Source organism: Triticum aestivum, chromosome 3A (genome assembly GCF_018294505.1).
Source record: "Triticum aestivum cultivar Chinese Spring chromosome 3A, IWGSC CS RefSeq v2.1, whole genome shotgun sequence".
Taxonomy (NCBI): domain Eukaryota; kingdom Viridiplantae; phylum Streptophyta; class Magnoliopsida; order Poales; family Poaceae; genus Triticum; species Triticum aestivum.
In genome coordinates, this window is record NC_057800.1 from 2,985,562 (window position 1) to 3,004,348 (window position 18,787).

At 41.1% G+C, this 18,787-nt stretch overlaps 2 long non-coding RNA genes across 2 annotated transcripts; both read left to right on the plus strand.

Annotated features, from left to right (window-relative positions):
* The first annotated feature begins 656 nt into the window (after positions 1–656).
* Positions 657–1,281, plus strand: LOC123057433 (uncharacterized). The gene is made up of 2 exons (XR_006426842.1): positions 657–795; positions 918–1,281. It is a non-coding gene; the product is annotated as an uncharacterized lncRNA (long non-coding RNA).
* Positions 1,282–17,480: 16,199 nt separating this feature from the next.
* On the plus strand, positions 17,481–18,113 carry LOC123057434 (uncharacterized). Its single transcript, XR_006426844.1, has 2 exons — positions 17,481–17,618; positions 17,741–18,113. It is a non-coding gene; the product is annotated as an uncharacterized lncRNA (long non-coding RNA).
* Positions 18,114–18,787: the final 674 nt, after the last annotated feature.

Genomic DNA, 18,787 nt, shown 5'->3' on the forward strand with positions numbered 1-18,787 from the left:
AAACAAAAAATATGATAAATATGACCAAGTTTTTTGAGGTGTATATATACCAAGGGTATCAGAAATCAACCCCGACAGGGTGTGCATAAGAACCTAGGCAGGGTGTCCATGCACCAATGTCCTTCCTGACCTTGTTCCTTGGACTTTTGATTCCCTTCCTTTATTAAATTGAACCTCCTAATTTTCCAGACATCCCCTGGAACTCCAAAAACCTATTTTCACTTAAAGCATAAGTATTGAAAACATGAACTAGCTCTACAAAATTGATTAATATGTTGGTCCAAATAAATTTGAATATTTTTGTAATTAATAGAATAATGGAATGAATAGAACAAAAAACATAGATAAATTAAGAAGATATCATTGGTTCCCTTTTGTAGCCAATGTGCTTTACCGTCAATCTTAGTTTGGATGCTATATAAATAGTAATGCACTTATCACCTGTCAATGTGCGGAATGATTCAGTTCAACAAGCTAAACTTAGATAGGTGATAGATATACTATTTATTTTAAGTTGTAAGATGTGTGCCAGGTTTAGTTCACTTAGTTGTATTCCTCCGGTTAATTGTGCTTCCTTGCTTTCCTCTTGGCCTTACGACCTAACTATTTATACTATCTATAGGGCACGGACATTATAAGAACCTCCAAATGATAGAAACCAAAACACACACCATCTTCACAACATTCTTTGCCTTCTCTCAGAAAAATCACCGACATTCTGCCATTATACCATGGAGGCCTGGAGGAAGACAACCATGTGTTGTTTGATTCTTTTCTGCCTTATGGCTACATGTAGTAAGTATAATTATCCATAGTATCAGCATTTCGCCTAAGTTTCATGTTGTGCAATGACATATCAACATTGCTGGACACATTCATTCATATTACTTCTCCTAACCTTGTCTATTTATCCATAGGTGAGGTTTCATCTACCGAAAACATGTGCTATCACAACCATTGGAATAAATGCCATCCTGATCAAAATGGAATGTGTCGAGATAGTTGTGTGAAAGACGGATGGGATGATGGACAATGCCGGAACAGGTTTAAAAGACTAATGGGTGCCAAGTGCGAATGTTACCCTAAGACTTGTGATCATTAGGGAGGCAACATGCAACTTTCTTCTACCAAGTTACTACTATTTATAAATTTACATCGGTTTTAATGATTGACGTCAAACATGTTGTAACACCAATCATGGTGAATCTATATCACCTTCTATTTATTTCTTTATTCCAGACCATTGTATTCAAAATTATGATGTTACACAATTATACCTAATTACTGTTTGATGTATCCTTAAACTAAACAGATTTTTGAGTGCTTATTAGCAACATTTGATATTTCACTCGAATGCATCATCCTAGTAAGAAATCATATGTTTATTTACTAGGTTTGGTAATCAATGTGAATAAATTAGATGAGCCTTGATGAAAATTTACGATATACCCTAAAAAGTGGGGTAAAGAATCACACATAAGTTCCATCTTTTGTCAGATCAAAGTGGGATGAGACCTCAAATGTATTACTAAGAACACCTCATAGTTGTATCCTTGATCTTAATGTACTGAGCATGCCCATGTTGCTTCAGGCAGCCCCATAAATGATGCTAGACATCACCTCGGGTGTCTTTCAAATTTATACTAGACATGCATCATATTAAATCTCATTGATTCCCAAAAGATTCAATCTAATATAGGTAAAATCATAGCATGAGCAAGATTCAATCCAACAAAAAGAAGCTCAAAATAAGAGGTGATACCTCATAGATGTCTAGGATCTTTGAATATATTGAGGTGACACCCTATATAGTGCATGAATAACTTTGAATACCATCCGTTGAATTACCTCCGTCCAATGACTGATAGGAGGCAAATCCAAGCATCCGCGTCCAATGGATTAACTAATTGGTTGCACCAGATTGTGCCACCTTGCATCTCTAAACATCTCTATCTTGCCAATCGTATGAGGTGGTTATGTGGTCTGGCGTGAATGAATCGAAGTTGTAGTAGTATCATGTTGCTATGTGCTTCTCTAGAAATCTGTATCTTGCCAGTTGTACTAGTATCAATAGTTGGGTTTCCCGGCTCCTGTGCTTGCCTCTAACGCTCACGACCCATTCGGCTAAGAGTGTAAAGGGAGAACCACTACGAGCGCCGACATTTCAATTGTATCAGCGGCTCAGTGGAGAAAGGCGAAAACTAACTGTCCTTGTAAGCGTAAACTATTCGGCAATGGGAAGACAGTGTCAAACAAAGGTTCATTGCAGATCATCCACGTAAAACGAGGGGCTTTTCTTCAAATAGGCGGAAGTGAATAGCAGCTTAAACCCCGACCAATTGCAGAACACTTCACACATCGGGGGCTATTCGCTAGTACCCACAGTTAAGATCTTAAAGACTAAGTGAAAGCTATGAAACCAAAATAGTCCGATTACCTTGTTTCATATGCGTGGACCGCCTTTGGGAACCAAGACATCGGCTAAGGGTTGAAACTGCACATGAAACACCCTTTGTATCCTGTGCTTGCTTCTAAAGCCAATTCGGTCACACAAGAGTAAAAATATAAGGGCAAATAAATATATACGCTCGTACATTGGAACATAATGCCACATTTATTACCAAACAAAAAGCATGTCTTTACATCGTGCTAACTTTGTCATTCCGAAGTATAATGTGTCCTTGGGACACCGCTCCTCAGTGATTTGAGCTCCCTCCATCACCCCAATCAAGTATAAAAACACGGTCTGATTCTTCCCTTTAGGGGGCCCGAGGCCATGAGCGTCACATCAATACGCCGATAGTTAGTCGCCATGCAAGCATACGCCCATTGGATGCCCTCCAGTGATTCACCTAAGGGCCGACCTCTCGCAGTTGGGCCTGTGGACCGAAGAAGATGCTATGCAGCGCTGCCACGGGCCAGAGCTGGATGTAAAGATCTTGCAGTGCCGACTTCACCATCCGAAAAAGCTCCATGAGTAGCTTCATTTGGTTATTGAGCAGCTTTGGGTACGATGGTGCCTGGAACAGATTCTAGAATGCCTTCTCTGTGGCATGGACCTCTTGAGCACCGAAGTAGCGGCCGACGTCTGAAGCGCTCCTCATGAGGTCCCTGAAAGCCTCTGCGGATCGCCATACTTGGGTGAGCTCAATGAACCCCTTGCGGCAAAAAATACACTGATGCAAAAAATGGCTTACCAACAACGATTTGCTTCACTTGCTGCAGCACTTTGCGGTCCGCCCGGGCCTGGGTCTGGACCTCAGCGTATGCCAGGCTCAGGTTCTTGAGCTCCATGGTCACCTTCTTCTCCTCTACCTGAAAGGCGTCGTGATCAATGTACATGCCTTTCTGGGTGTCCTTGACCTTGATGACCCGGGCCTGGTCCTTTCCCCGAGTTACCCTTTCTTCGGCTACCTCCTTCTCGGCCTGAGCGGCTGCAGCCTTTGCTGCTCCGCCTCACGCCGAGCTCTACTTAGCTCAACCTTAAGAGCCTCAAGCTCTGTCACTACGGCTATCAAAACCAAAGGCTCAGGTATTAGCATTATATCATAAAACAACACGCAAAGTAAATTTGATAGCATGGTGCTTTTTTAGCCTATACCTAGAGCCTGCTTATCGTAGTTTTGTCACGGCAATATGTCCTTGTGAAATGACTTAGTGGTGAGGCCATCGCACCTAGGTGGTATCTTGAACGGGGTTGGTTGGAATCGAGAGACACAAGTTTTACCCAGGTTCGGCCCTCGTGATGTTGGAAAAAGCCTACATCCTGCTTAATTGATATTGATGATGGTGATGATCTTGATTACAATGGTGCTATTTGGCTACCTCTCATCTCGAGAGCATCTACTTTGATCTTGTCTAATACTTGTCTGTCTACCCCCCTTTGGGGTGCGTTGCCCTTCCTTATATAAGTTGAAGGGGCGCCTTCATGTAGAGTCCTAGTAGGATTACAACTAGTCTCCTTTCTATTTCAAGCCGGAGTCTAGTTCGGGTCTTCTCCTGGCAAGGTTCGTCGGCCGGGTCGTGATCTTCCTGGCTGGGTTTACCCAGTCTGGGCCTTCTCCATGAGCCGGCCTCCAGCCTCTTCGCGAGCTGGCTTTCTACTTGGTTGCACACTGGGCCTTTGGTCCTTGTCGTCCAGGTCGACCCGTTAAGTCAGGTGACTCATGGGCCGCCAAGTGATGGGCCGGGTTACACCTCCTGGCCAGGTCAAACCATGGGGAATATCCCCAACATTAGCTCTAGTTTAATTTGGATTTATCCATGTTAAACTTATCCTGAAAAATAACACAAGAACAAATTTGATAGGTTATGTACCGGGTCGAGGGTTCTTCTGGACCAATGTATGTTCATCCTACAGTCCTTGTCATTTCCTTCTTTGAAGACACCCGACCGAGTCAATCTTTGTCAGGTCGTGCAAATTTTCCACACATAGAAATTATTGAGTTACTCCATATCATGACATCATCTCAACCACCTTGATACATGTCCATGATCTCATAACTAATCTTTTTTTAGCAGATATGTCAAACTTTGTCAATGCAAAAATTCAAGCGCTTCATTCAATGGAATTCCTCTTGGAAAGTCTGAGTCTCTTAGTTACATCACTGGGACGGCTTCAAAATCAACTATATGACGCTGGTTTCTTGCAGAAAAATATTGGGGAAAAAATAATCCATTTGAGTCGGCTTCCAATGCTCTGGTTCGACAAAATTATTGGACTTAAGATATCCTTATGATACTGAGCCGGCTTTGAATACGTCGGCTTGATAAAAAAATTGGACTTAAGATATCCATCTGATAATCAGTCAGCTTGAGGATGTAGAGCTTGTTGAGTTGCGATCGTCGAAGTTGCCGAGTTACAGAGATTGATGATGCCGGGTCATGATTGTTCCTGACAATGTGTCATGATTGTTGCTAACAGTAGTTCATGTAATTTGTTGTCCTTGGTTTCTTCAGACCAAATCCTTATAGGAAGGATCCTCCCAGGTTGGGTTTTCCCAGCCCGGGTCAATCTGAATTTTATTTCAACTCCAATATATGTATCAACTGTAACCCCAAGCTCGAGTTAGCACCTTGTGATGACTTGGTGCTTGCTTTTGTAATTATAGCTTCAAATTGTTGAGTCGGTTTTCCGGGCCTTTCTATGAATAGCTTGGAGGAGATAAACTTTGCAAATTTCTCATCAAAGAATATGATACCCGGTGACGGTGTCCTGGACTAGGGGGTGCTCACTATGTCATCTCCTGATCTGTTAGATTGGGCCGAGGACCCCCATGGCCGTATAATCATGGGCCAGTTCGGACAGCTGCCACATACAAGGAAGATTCCACAAGACTTGGCGATCAAGACAAGGACTCCTCCCCACCGGCGTATTCGGCTAGGACTCTTGTTATCCTAGGCCTCTGGTGCATTATATAAACCAAGGCCAGGCTAGTCGATAGATCATATACAAACAATCATACCATAGGCTAGCTTCTAGGGTTTAGCCTCCTTGATCTCGTGGTAGATCTACTCTTGTACTACCCATATCATCAATATTAATCAAGTAGGAGTAGGGTTTTACCTCCATCGAGAGGGCCCGAACCTGGGTAAAAACATCGTGTCCCTTGTCTCCTATTACCATCCGCCTAGACGCACAGTTCGGGACCCCCTACCCGAGATCCGCCGGTTTTGACACCGACACCCGGTTTGCTCAAAACTGAGAACTTGAAGGTGTACCTCCCTTATATCCATATTACATGTAGCCCCCAAGTCTTAAGAGGGGAATGTAGTGACAACTTAAGATTGGTTCAATACAAATGTTGTAACTTTGGAGAAATCTGGGTTGTTCATCTCAGTCACCAGTCATAAACTGAATGTTATGCATTTTATAAACGAGCAAGAGAGATGAGGGAAGAAGCCACTCAATCGGGGCGATCAGCTCTATATTTATATCATGATTACATGGAGCCTTGGAAGCCAACGAACATACCTCCTCATATTAATCTACAAGCGAGTATAATTAGGAAGATACGGAGGTATGATATAGCTATACAAGGTATGTACTTTAACATCCCCCTGCAGTCAATGCATCGGATGGACGGACGCATAGAATGTATGGAAAGTCCATGAATAGCTGGACGGTAGACTCTTTGTCATAATATCAGGAAACTGATGCGAAGATGGCACATGAAGAACCCGAATCAGACCGAGAGACACCTTTTCACGATACTGAACCGGGTTGCAAGCCATGTAGATAGCGCTGGCATTTTCACAAAAGATGAGAGTGGCGGTGTGGAGGGGCGATGAAGCTCATGCAGAAGTTGACAAAGCCAAGAACATTCAGCCACAGCGTGAGCCACGACACGATAGTTGGCTTCGTCACTGGAGCGAGAGACTGTAGCCTTGCATTTGGGGACCAGGACAAAGGTTGTCACCGAGATATACCCAATAACCGGAAGTGGACCAGCGAGTATCAGGGCAGCCAGCCCAATCAGCGGCCGAGTACGCGATGAGACTACAAAAAAAAATACACTTCCGTGATGATATGTGTTTGTCACAATAGGTCAGGTTTTCTTTCATGCATGTACATCCATGACGATTTTATGACAGAATCAAGATAGTCATACAATTGCTGTTGTAGAAATGTTCCATGACATTACCAAAATTATCATCATGGAAGCACTTCCATGATGATAAATCGCGCGTCATAGAAGTGCTTTCGTCAAGGGTGATCGACATGTGGCATCCACCGTAACGGGTCGCCGTTAAGCTATCGGGTTCCGTTTTGGATCCGATAAGCCCTTAATAGCCCCGACCAATGGGGATTTTCCATGTGTAAAATTCTCATTCGTCGGATAATGCACGTGTCAGCTCATCGTTGGGACAGATGTCGTCCCTATAATGGACAGAAGACACCTATGGTATGTCAACATGTGGCACAGCCCAACAGTGGCCCATTTAAGGTAAAAAGGCCGGCCCAGCTAAAGGCCCACCATATTTTTTTAGACACAAGTGGGCTGGCCCATTAACAGCCTGCCATGTTTTGGGTAAAATTAAGGCCCATATCAGATCAGGCCCATTCATAGCCTGTCATGTTCGGGGTCAAATTATGACCCATATTGTATCAGGCCCGTTAATAGTCCACTGTTCTTTTGGGCCCATTCTAAGCCAACTTTGTATTTCAGCCTGTTAAATGCCCGTTTACTAGTTTGGCCCGATAATAGTTCGGCCTATTAGCAGCCCGTGGTGCATCTCAGACGTTGTCGACCCGGTTTAAGTTTAGGCCATTTAACAGCCCATGCAGAAACTGAGCTATTTCTTGTCCGAACTAACTTTAGGCCCTCTTAACGGCCCATAGTCTTTGTGGATAAATTTCAGCCCAACAGGGCTATTGGCCTGTTAATGGCCCATGTAACAGTTGGGCCTAATTACAGCCCGCGTTGAATCCGGCCTGCTTACAACCCATCTGATTATGGCCCTTGACACTGTTGGGCCTATGGCCCAAGTTGATACCAGCCTGCTTAAAGCCCATAATTTTATTGGGCCAAACAGGGCCCGAGATATATTTTGGCCTGTTAACGGCTTGTCCTATTTGGGCGAAACACGGGCCTTAGGCAGTTTCGGACTGTATTGGCCCGCGAGTTTTTCGGCTCAACGCTAGCCCAATCTAGTTTTAGCCTGTTAAAAGCCCATGGCATTCTCTGGCCCAGCTGGCCAGAACTTTACTCGACCTGTTAAAGGCGGAAAACTACAATACGTTTAGACCTGCTAATGGCCCAAGATGATTATAGGCCCATGTTTTAGCCCATATGAGTAACGGGCCGGCCTGAAGACCGACAACATTGAGATCCATTGAACCTTCCAGCATAAATTACAGCATACCAACCCAGAATAAACCTAAACTATGCCATAAACAAATTACGACATATTACATCCACTTGGCATCAAAGTTCGCCACCAGTGATAATAAAGCGCAACGTGACCATGGATTACATACACTGGGCATCATAGGTAGCCACTAGTGTATATAAATGCACCAACAAAAGAATATAAAAACTGAGAGCACTTTAGAAAGCATTAGGCCTGGCCAGGACGGGCACCGCAAGCAGCCAAACAAGATGATGAGACCTCAATTGTGTCAATGATAGATGCTCTATCCCTAGTTGTATACCACCAAAGCCCGCAAGGCAGTCCTCTGAGATCTTCATTGCATCATTGACATCAAGTTGGTGCTAAGCTGAAGCAGGTCTTTCCGCTTTAAGTTGAGACTGAAGCAGTTGAACTGATTGAGGCAGCGACTGCACAGAGGTTGTCTCACAGCGTCTTGTGAGTAGCTTCAACTCACAGTCTTCATCAAGACAGGACCTTGGGGTCATCTCGCTCTCTTCAAGATGGTTTGGCTCACTATCTTCCCTAAAGTTCTACCTGGCATAAGAGATACGACTTTGAAAGAGAAACAAGAACACAAGTATCAGGTTTCGCAATTATATAAATAAATAAATGGATCTGTTCTGCATAAGGAACATGTTTTTACAACTACAAGATAGAAACTTGCCAGGAGGAGACATAAATGATATCTTCCTCTTCAATGAGGTCATCGGCCACCTTGGTCTAGTTGAGTTACATTTAAAAGGAAGATCATACACATGGTCTAACATGCAAGAAAACCCGTTGCTGGAGCAATTGGACTGGTTTTTTACTTCCTCCACTTGGATTAATGAGTATCCTAACACCATGGTCTTTCCTTTAGCAAGAACAGTCTCGGACCATGTACCTTGTGTTGTCTCCATTGCAACAACTATCCCCAAGTCCAAGATTTTTCGGTTTGAAAACTATTGGGTGGATCTGCCAGGTTTCTTTGACTATGTGGAACAATCATGGAGTGCACCAACCAAGAGAACAAATTCTGCAACTCGTTTGATAGAAAAGTTCAAAAGGCTTTGGAATGCTCTTAAACATTGGTACATCAGCCTCTCTAAACTCAAGAAAGACATTGCAGCGTGTAACAAGGTGGTAATATTTTTTGATGATCTTGAGGAGTTAAGGCCTTTAACGAGACCTGAATTTAATTTCAGGAAAATAGTGAAACTTCATACTGAGGAAATTCTCCATCTACAGTTTTTATACTGGAAACAGAGGTGTACCATTCGGTGGATAAAAGTTGGGGAAGAAAACTCTAAGTTTTTCCGAGCAATGGCAACTGAACGTTTTCGGAGAAACTCAATTTCCTCTCTGCAGAATGAAGACGGTACTGTTGTCTCTGATCACCAGCAGATGGCTGGTATGTTATGGGGTACATTCAAGGACAGAATGGGTGTTTCTGAAGAGATTGATATGAAGTTTGACTTAGCCTCACTGATTGAACGAGTGAATAATCTGGATAGCTTATGTGCTCCCTTTTCTGAAGAGGAAATAAATGAAGTGCTAAAATCTCTGCCTACTGATAGGGCACTAGGCCCTGATGGTTTTACTAGTTTGTTTGTCAAACGTTGCTGGCACATCATTAAGGATGACTTCTTGCAGTTATTTCAAGATTTCTATGATGGCAAGATCACTATTAGCAGCATCAATGGGTCTTTAATCACCCTAATTCCAAAAAAACTTTCACCTGAAAGTCCTAATGACTTCAGACCTATTTCCTTGACCAACACTTGCCTGAAGTTTTTGATGAAGCTGTTGGCCAACAGATTACAGGGGGTGATCCTAAAGTGCATTCACAAAAATCAATATGGGTTCCTTAAGTGTAGATCTATACATGATTGTATTGCTTGGACTTTAGAATATATCCACCAGTGTCACCAATCCAAGAAACCCATTTTGATTCTCAAGTTGGATTTCGCCAAAGCCTTCGATACTGTTGAACATGATCTAATTCTCCGACTTTTGCATCACAAAGGATTTGATAGCAAATGGATTGGTTGGATAAGAGAGCTACTGTCCTCGGGTACTTCCTCTGTCATTTTAAACGGGGTGCCCGGAAAGCAATTTAGCTGTAAAAGGGGAGTACGGCAAGGTGATCCACTGTAACCCCTTTTGTTTGTCCTTGCAGCTGACCTGTTGCAAACCCTGGTCAATCATATGCTCAGATCTGGTGTTCTCTCCCTACCTATTGAATCACATGATCCAGAGTTCCCTATAGTGCAATATGCTGATGACACTCTTCTCATTGTACCTACGGTGGATTCGCAGCTTTTAGCTCTGAAGGAAATGCTTCAAGATTTCCATGCCTCCACAGGTCTTCGAGTAAACTTCCATAAATCTTGCATTTTGCCTATTAATGTGGATGATGCAGAAACGGCCCGGTTGGCTGCTGTTTTCGGCTGCCAAGTTGGAACCCTCCCCTTTACTTATCTGGGGCTTCCTGTGGGAACAACTAAACCCAAAATCCAAGACTTGTTTCCTGTGGTTGATAGGGTTGAAAGAAGGTTATCTGCCAGTTCAAGTCTTCTCAATCAGGGTGCTCGGTTACAACTCCTCCAGTCAGTATTGTCCTCTTTGCCTATTTACTTTCTTTGCAGTTTAAGTTTGCCAGCTGGCATTATAAAGCAACTTGAAAGGATTATGAGGTAATGTTTATGGAGAGGAAATTCTGATACTCCTAGGCAATCACTTGCAGCTTGGCCACTTGTGTGCAGACCCAAAGATAAAGGTGGCATGGGGATACTTAATCTCAGTATCCAAAACAGAGCTCTTTTGTCCAAGCACCTATCCAAGTTTTATAACAAAGCAGATATTCCATGGGTTACTGTCATCTGGAACACTTATTATGATGGTGTTGTTCCTCATGGCACAGTTTCATGTGGTTCTTACTGGTGGAGATATCCTTAAGCTTAATGATGTTTTCAGACTCTACTCAGAGGTAATCATCAACATGGGGGACTCTGTTCTTTTTTGGTATGATGCTTGGGTGTTCCTCGGCTCATCTACTCCCCTCAGAGAGAGATTTCAGAGACTATTGTCTTTTGTCATTGATGACAAGGTGTCGGTACGAGAGGTTCTCAGCACACCTAATATGGCTGATCTTTTCCATTTGCCCTTGTCGCTAGAAGCAATGGATGAACTGAATGTTGTCCAGTCTGGTCTTTTTGATCTTCATGCTGATACACAGATACCAGATTACTAGTCATGGACACCTGGTAAAGGGGTTTTCTCTGCTAAGAGTTATTACAGTGTAATGCATTCTCATATGGCCACAGATACTCCAACCAGGTGGATTTGGGAAAGTAAGGCGACAATGAAGATAAAGGTTTTTGCATGGTTGATGCTAAATGATCGACTCAATACAAGAGACATGCTAGTGAGAAGGCACTGGAGATCCACTCAGGATGATAACACCTGCTTGTTATGCTTCGCCCATGCCCATGAAGATAGAGATCATCTCTTCTTTACATGCCAATTCAGCACAAGAGTATGGAACTACTTGGGCATTCAATGGTTAGCTGGTTTAACACCAGCCCAATGTTTATTTGCTGCAAGGAAAAGCTTTGGCAAACCTTTCTTCCGGGAGGTTGTTTATCTAGCAGCTTGGAATATTTGGCTCCTTCGAAATGGCAGAATATTCAGACATGAAAGGCCATCTATTGCTGCTTGGAAGAGAAATTTCATTCATGATGCTACCCTGCACTCTCACAGATTCAAGTCTTCTATTAGGCCGCTGCTGTTAGCTTGGGTTAATTCTTTGCCTTAATTGGTTGTATGTATCCATGTATATATTTGTGCATATGCTGTTAATAGCTCAGTAGGTAAGTAGTTTTTCTTTTCCTTTAGTTACATTTCCTGTACAGAACCTTTTGTTATGCTTGGTGGTTGGGTTTTAATAAAGTGCTGTGGGGCTGTTGCCTCACAGTTTCCAGTCAAAAAAATACAATTTAAAACTGGTAGTTGTTGCAAACATCCAATCAGATGTAAACACCAAAGTAAACAACAGTGGAGGAAATGATGCCTATCCAAATCTGTACTAAAACAAAGTTTGAAGGTTTGAGAAGGATGAACTTACATTACATGTTAACACGGGCTGGACAAAGCCCCTCTCCATGTTGATGGAAGGATAATTCAATAAATTCCCCAAAGAAACATCTTTATAAGCGTTGCCATTATTCTACATTTTGCAAAGACTGAATATAGATCAAATAATATTGGAAGAAATAGAGGATAATGAAGCTCAGGTGCAGAGTGATGATACATAATCAAATAGCAATTAATTAAGTACAACGTTACAAGGCAAAAGGTACTAACAAGAGGAATGCAGGCATCAACGTGTGCAGTAGCACTGGCTTTATTCAACATTTTGGTAAGAGTAAATGTAGATCTGATAATTTGGAGAAAGTGCAGGGCAGGGCAAATAAGATGTAGAGTAATGCTAGACAATCAACTATCTCGCAATGCAACTACAGTAATACCACCGCCGTCCATTATTACTTGTAGCTCAAATGGATGTATCTAGCACTATTAAGTTCTAAATACATCCAATTGATCAACAATTAATTCGATATAGAGGTAGTACATGACAACAGGTACTTACATGAGCAATCCAAAACTTCATAACCATTGTGTTAATTCTACCTTTATCTAAGAGTAAATATAGATCTTATAATTTCGAGCAAAGGGAGGATAAAGAAGCGAACATTTACAGTGATGCTACATAATCAAACAACAATGAGTGTAAGTATGCTGACAAAGGGCAAGAGGTACTGACAAGAGCAATGAAGTGACCAGTATTGTTGTGAGATCCTATGATCCTTTGAGCAAGGAGATTCATCTGAAATTAGTTTTCATACAAGAGAGAAGGTAAGGCACATGTAGAAATTTAGGAGTTCAAATTTTTAATTGATATCATAGACAGTACCTGACGCTGGGCTCTCTGTAGTTCTAATAGGGGTTTGTCCAGTGGAGTAGGGGTAAAGTGTGGTACAATTGGGCCTGTGTTTTCTGTGGCTGCTGAACTATCTCATTTAGCAGGTATCACTACCTTTTTCCAAATACCTAGTTTGTACTCCTTGAGGATCTGCACTCACCCTCTTCCTTTTGGACATCTATTATGAAAGAACAACATTTGACTGGAAAAACATAGTATGATGACACATGGAATAGGTACAAAAAATGGACAGGTATGGCATATACTCGTATATGATGCTTAAACTAAGCAGATGGTGGTGTAACAAAGTAGAAGTAGTGCAAGAGGTCATATGCAAAATATGTGCGACCAATACAACCTTGCCAAGTTAGAGCAAGCACCTTGATGGGTGAATAAGATAGGCCATCCTCCACCATGCCATGTTTGTTAGCCAGTGGATTGTTCTGCAATATTCCTCTCGTGCGCCCATTCTCATATTCATTTTGATCATGTTCAATACCTGACATGCATGAAAACATAAAAACAAGTGAGGTTATCTTTGTAATGGACAAGTGATTCTAATCCAGTACTGCCTCCCTGTAAACCCCTTTGTGCTATCTCTACAATTCTTCTGAGAGATTCCATGCATGCTGTAATTTGGTCTGTGCATTAATATAATGTGGCCTACTACTGAAAATATGAGAGCTCCATAAGTGATTATACTTCGCATATGATAGCTTCAACATATAGTAAAGAAGAACAAGTCGACCTGACCTGATAGATTCAAAATATACCAAGGGAGAACAACTCGACCTGACCAGTCGACTGCAAATGTCTCTGCTACTCTTCCCAACAAGTAACATACTTATTAAAGAAGAGAAGAGGATCATGTTAAGAAGAGCACAACAGCATGCAGATTGAAGATATTACAAGTCTTACTATACAATGTATGTCCCACCCATGATGAACCAGAGCGCACAGAGAAATACTATTCCTTCCGGTCTCTCCATATGAGGCACACGTGCATTTCGAAATTGAAGTAGGAACATTTAGCTAACCAATTAAACATGTCTCAGTTTTACTAATATCAGCATAATATCAGATTTGAATTTGTACAACTAAGCTTTTTTAGATCGATGGGTGGAGCAGTGCTATTACGACACGAACCACGTAGGCTGATCATGGTCATCATAAAATGGAGAAACCGCAAGCATGATGTGTATAGTGTTGATATGGCAGTGGGATGGCAGATCTGAAGCTCCAAACCGTGCAAAGGGTAGTTAGCAACTGATGTTTGCTTTAAAATAATAACTAAGATTTGGTATGGACAAGAAAGTACAATGAACAAGTGACAAAGAAATGCAATTCTGTTGTCTCTCTATATGTCGTGACATGCATTTGGAAACTCAAGTGGGATCTTTAGCTAACCAACTAAATGTGTATGTTAACTAATATCAGTATCATATCACAATCATATCTAAACAACTAAGCTTTGGGATTATGATTGTTGTGTAGTTTAGCTTGAAGGGTGGAGTACTGCTAGTACGACAGAAAATACCTACACAGATCATAGTAGAGTAGATAAAAGGGGAAAACCCTAAGCATCAACAGTAAAATCAGGAAAGTGGAACTAGCTGGACTATATGGGCTTGTATTGCCGGTACGACAAGAAAGGGTTCGGAAAGGCTTCAGCCCTAAAAGAGGCAGCTCTATTCAACTGAAGGCACAATACTGTTACTATTAGTCTAGACTATCAAAGACGATATAGCTCCCAACATTTCCCGGATATTATGGCAGACCATCTAGAATTGTTGTAAGCATCCATCTGAAGCTACCCAATAGGCCTGTCGACTGCAAATGTCCCTGCTCCACCTCCTGACAAGGAACATATTGTACTACTCCCTCCGTTCTTAAATATAAGTCTCTTAGATATTCGAATGAGGACTACATACGGAGCAAAATGAGTGAATGTGTACTCTAAAATTGAGCCGGCCTCGGGGCCCCATCCTGCATCGTCGATGTAGAGCTTGCCGCGACGACTCTTGGTCATCTGGCCCACGGCGTAACCCTGGAGTCCTTCAAAGTTGCCCTCCAAGAACTTGAGACCATCGTGCGATAGCCCCATGGTGGGCGCCAACTATCGTGGTTTTGTCACGGCAGATGTCCTCTTGAAAGGACTTAGTCGTGGAACCATCGCTATGGGTTAGCTTGAAGGGGTTAAAGCGGACAAGGGACGCAAGAGAGTTTATACTAGTTCGTCCCCTTCGATGAAGGTAAAAGCCTACGTCTATTTGTGATGGAATTTATGGGGTTTTGATGACCAGGGAGCGAATATGCTTCGCCTAAGTCTCGAGTTGTTGTCTGTTGTCCTGAACCGCCGCCGGGTCGTCCCCTTATATACATGGGTTGACGCCCATCGGTTTAAGGAGTCCCGAGACCGGATCATAAGCGTGTCCGGTTCGGTCTCCACTACTTCTATCTTACAATACAAGTTACATACCAAAAGCCGGTTTACAGCTGCAGGCCTTAAAACGGTCCTGGGCCTTACACAACATCCTCATCTGTCTTCATGGGCTTCAAGCATAACCAACTACTGATGAAGTTAACCCAGCCTCTCCTGGCCGGTTTACACCCAATAGTAATATCGCCAACACACCGCCTATGGGTGCGATTTAATATCTGATGCTCAGTTGTGTTAGTCTTGTTATTTATATTAGTTATTTCTGTATTTTATACATTCTTAAAAATGCCATTTCTATGCATATGTTATAACTTTTAAACCATTGGTCCGATTAAAATATGTTATATATGTAAGTTTCTTAGAATTTCGTCAAGTTTCTTAATAAGTTATTTTCACATATTTCAACAATTTTTAACTTGGTGTCTGAATTAAAATTGCTCAAATACCCTTGTAAAATTGCTAAACTCGTAACTAATTAACTTCATTTTGGATCACAAAATTTTATATATGGTTTAGGAAAGTACAAATGTGTAGATTGCAACTAAACTCATAGCTAATTAACTTTATTTTCACATATACCATTGAGTTTCAGGTTAGCAGCTCCTATAATACAGTTTAGGGAAGAACCTTAATTATCCTCATTAAATGCCATGAGGTATTTTTGAGGGATGCTATCTAAATATTTCCCACCTCATTTAATATGACTAGATAGAGTAGTTTACTTCTGTTTCACCGCCTTGCCATGTTGCAGCATTTAATATTGTTGTGTAACTAAATGCCTTTCCGGTTAGTGCTTTCCAAAGGAGTACACTGAGTGTTACATCTCAAGGCGTCTGTTGGGTTGTGATGCAACGAAGAAATTTATGGTTACATCAAATCCCACAATTTATAAAAAGAATACATGTTTTATGAACATATTAAATCACACGGTTCACCTAGAATGTAACATGTGCAATACATAACTAGATTAAAGTGATTTTTTGAACTTTTGCATGTGCTATTGACAGTACAATGCACACGTTCCATCTGACATGTAACGTGTGTGATGACTAGTATCATCGCAAATGGTATATGGGAAGAAACAACAAGAGATAGTTATGCCATCACAAGCAATATAATGAAACGAATTGGCAGTGATTGACTCCATATTCTCATATGATTCTTGGTTTAGAAATCACGTGGGATGGTTTTATGATTGCAAACATTTCCCTGTGGTCAGTTATGGACTCCCCTATAGCCAACCCACTCAATCACATGGTATCGGAAACATTATGAGATGCCATGTTGTTAAGACTACAATGTCAATGCCATCTGAAGAAGTTAAAACATGGGTTTTTTTACCTGTTTTTGGAAAAATGAAAGATAAAGAATAACCTAACAGATTATTATGAGAGCACAATGATTCATGTTGTTGATGGGCACCTCACATATTGCCATGAGAGCATCAATTATCAATGTTAACTAAGATAGTGATCTTTCCTCGCTCAGGAAGCTTACCTTAATATGACTATAGATATGATGGCCTTGGGTTGCGAAGTGCCACCAAACAAAAAAATATGATAAATATGACCAAGTTTTTTGAGGTGTATATATACCAAGGGTATCAGAAATCAACCCCGACAGGGTGTGCATAAGAACCTAGGCAGGGTGTCCATGCACCAATGTCCTTCCTGACCTTGTTCCTTGGACTTTTGATTCCCTTCCTTTATTAAATTGAACCTCCTAATTTTCCAGACTTCCCCTGGAACTCCAAAAACGTATTTTCACTTAAAGCATAAGTATTGAAAACATGAACTAGCTCTACAAAATTGATTAATATGTTGGTCCAAATAAATTTGAATATTTTTGTAATTAATAGAATTATGGAATGAATAGAACAAAAAACATAGATAAATTAAGAAGATATCATTGGTTCCCTTTTGTAGCCAATGTGCTTTTCCGTCAATCTTAGTTTAGATGCTATATAAATAGTAATGCACTTATCACCTGTCAATGTGCGGAATGATTCAGTTCAACAAGCTAAACTTAGATAGGTGATAGATATACTATTTATTTTAAGTTGTAAGACGTGTGCCAAGTTTAGTTCACTTAGTTGTATTCCTCTGGTTAATTTTGCTTCCTTGCTTTCCTCTTGGCCTTACGACCTAACTATTTATACTATCTATAGGGCACGAACATTATAAGAACCTCCAAATGATAGAAACCAAAACACACACCATCTTCACAACATTCTTTGCCTTCTCTCAGAAAAATCACCGACATTCTGCCATTATACCATGGAGGCCTGGAGGAAGACAACCATGTGTTGCTTGATTCTTTTCTGCCTTATGGCTACATGTAGTAAGTATAATTATCCATAGTATCAGCATTTCGCCGAAGTTTCATGCTGTGCAATGACATATCAACATTGCTGGACACATTCATTCATATTACTTCTCCTAACCTTGTCTATTTATCCATAGGTGAGGTTTCATCTACCGAAAACATGTGCTATCACAACCATTGGAATAAATGCCATCCTGATCAAAATGGAATGTGTCGAGATAGTTGTGTGAAAGACGGATGGGATGATGGACAATGCCGGAACAGGTTTAAAAGACTAAAGGGTGCCAAGTGCGAATGTTACCCTAAGACTTGTGATCATTAGGGAGGCAACATGCGACTTTCTTCTACCAAGTTACTACTATTTATAAATTTACATCGGTTTTAATGATTGACGTCAAACATGTTGTAACACCAATCATGGTGAATACTATATCACCTTCTATTTATTTCTTTATTCCAGACCATTGTATTCAAATTATGACGTTACACAATTATACCTAATTACTGTTTGATGTATCCTTAAACTAAACAGATTTTTGAGTGCTTATTAGCAACATTTGATATTTCACTCGCATGCATCATCCTAGTAAGAAATCATATGTTTATTTACTAGGTTTGGTAATCAATGTGAATAAATTAAATGAGCCATGATGAAAATTTACGATATACCCTAAAAAGTGGGGTAAAGAATCACACATAAGTTCCATATTTTGTCAGATCAAAGTGGGATGAGACCTCAAATGTATTACTAAGAACACCTCATAGTTGTATCCTTAATCTTAATGTACTGAGCATGCCCATGTTGCTTCAGGCAGCCCCATAAATGATGCTAGACATCACCTCGGGTGTCTTTCAAATTTATACTAGACATGCATCATATTAAATCTCATTGATTCCCAAAAGATTCAATCTAATATAGGTAAAATCATAGCATGAGCAAGATTCAATCCAACAAAAAGAAGATCAAAATAAGAGGTGATACCTCATAGATGTCTAGGATCTTTGAATATATTGAGGTGACACCCTATATAGTGCATGAATAACTTTGAATACCATCCGTTGAATTACCTCCGTCCAATGAATGATAGGAGGCAAATCCGAGCATCCGCGTCCAATGGATTAACTAATTGGTTGCACCAGATTGTGCCACCTTGCATCTCTAGACATCTCTATCTTGCCAGTCG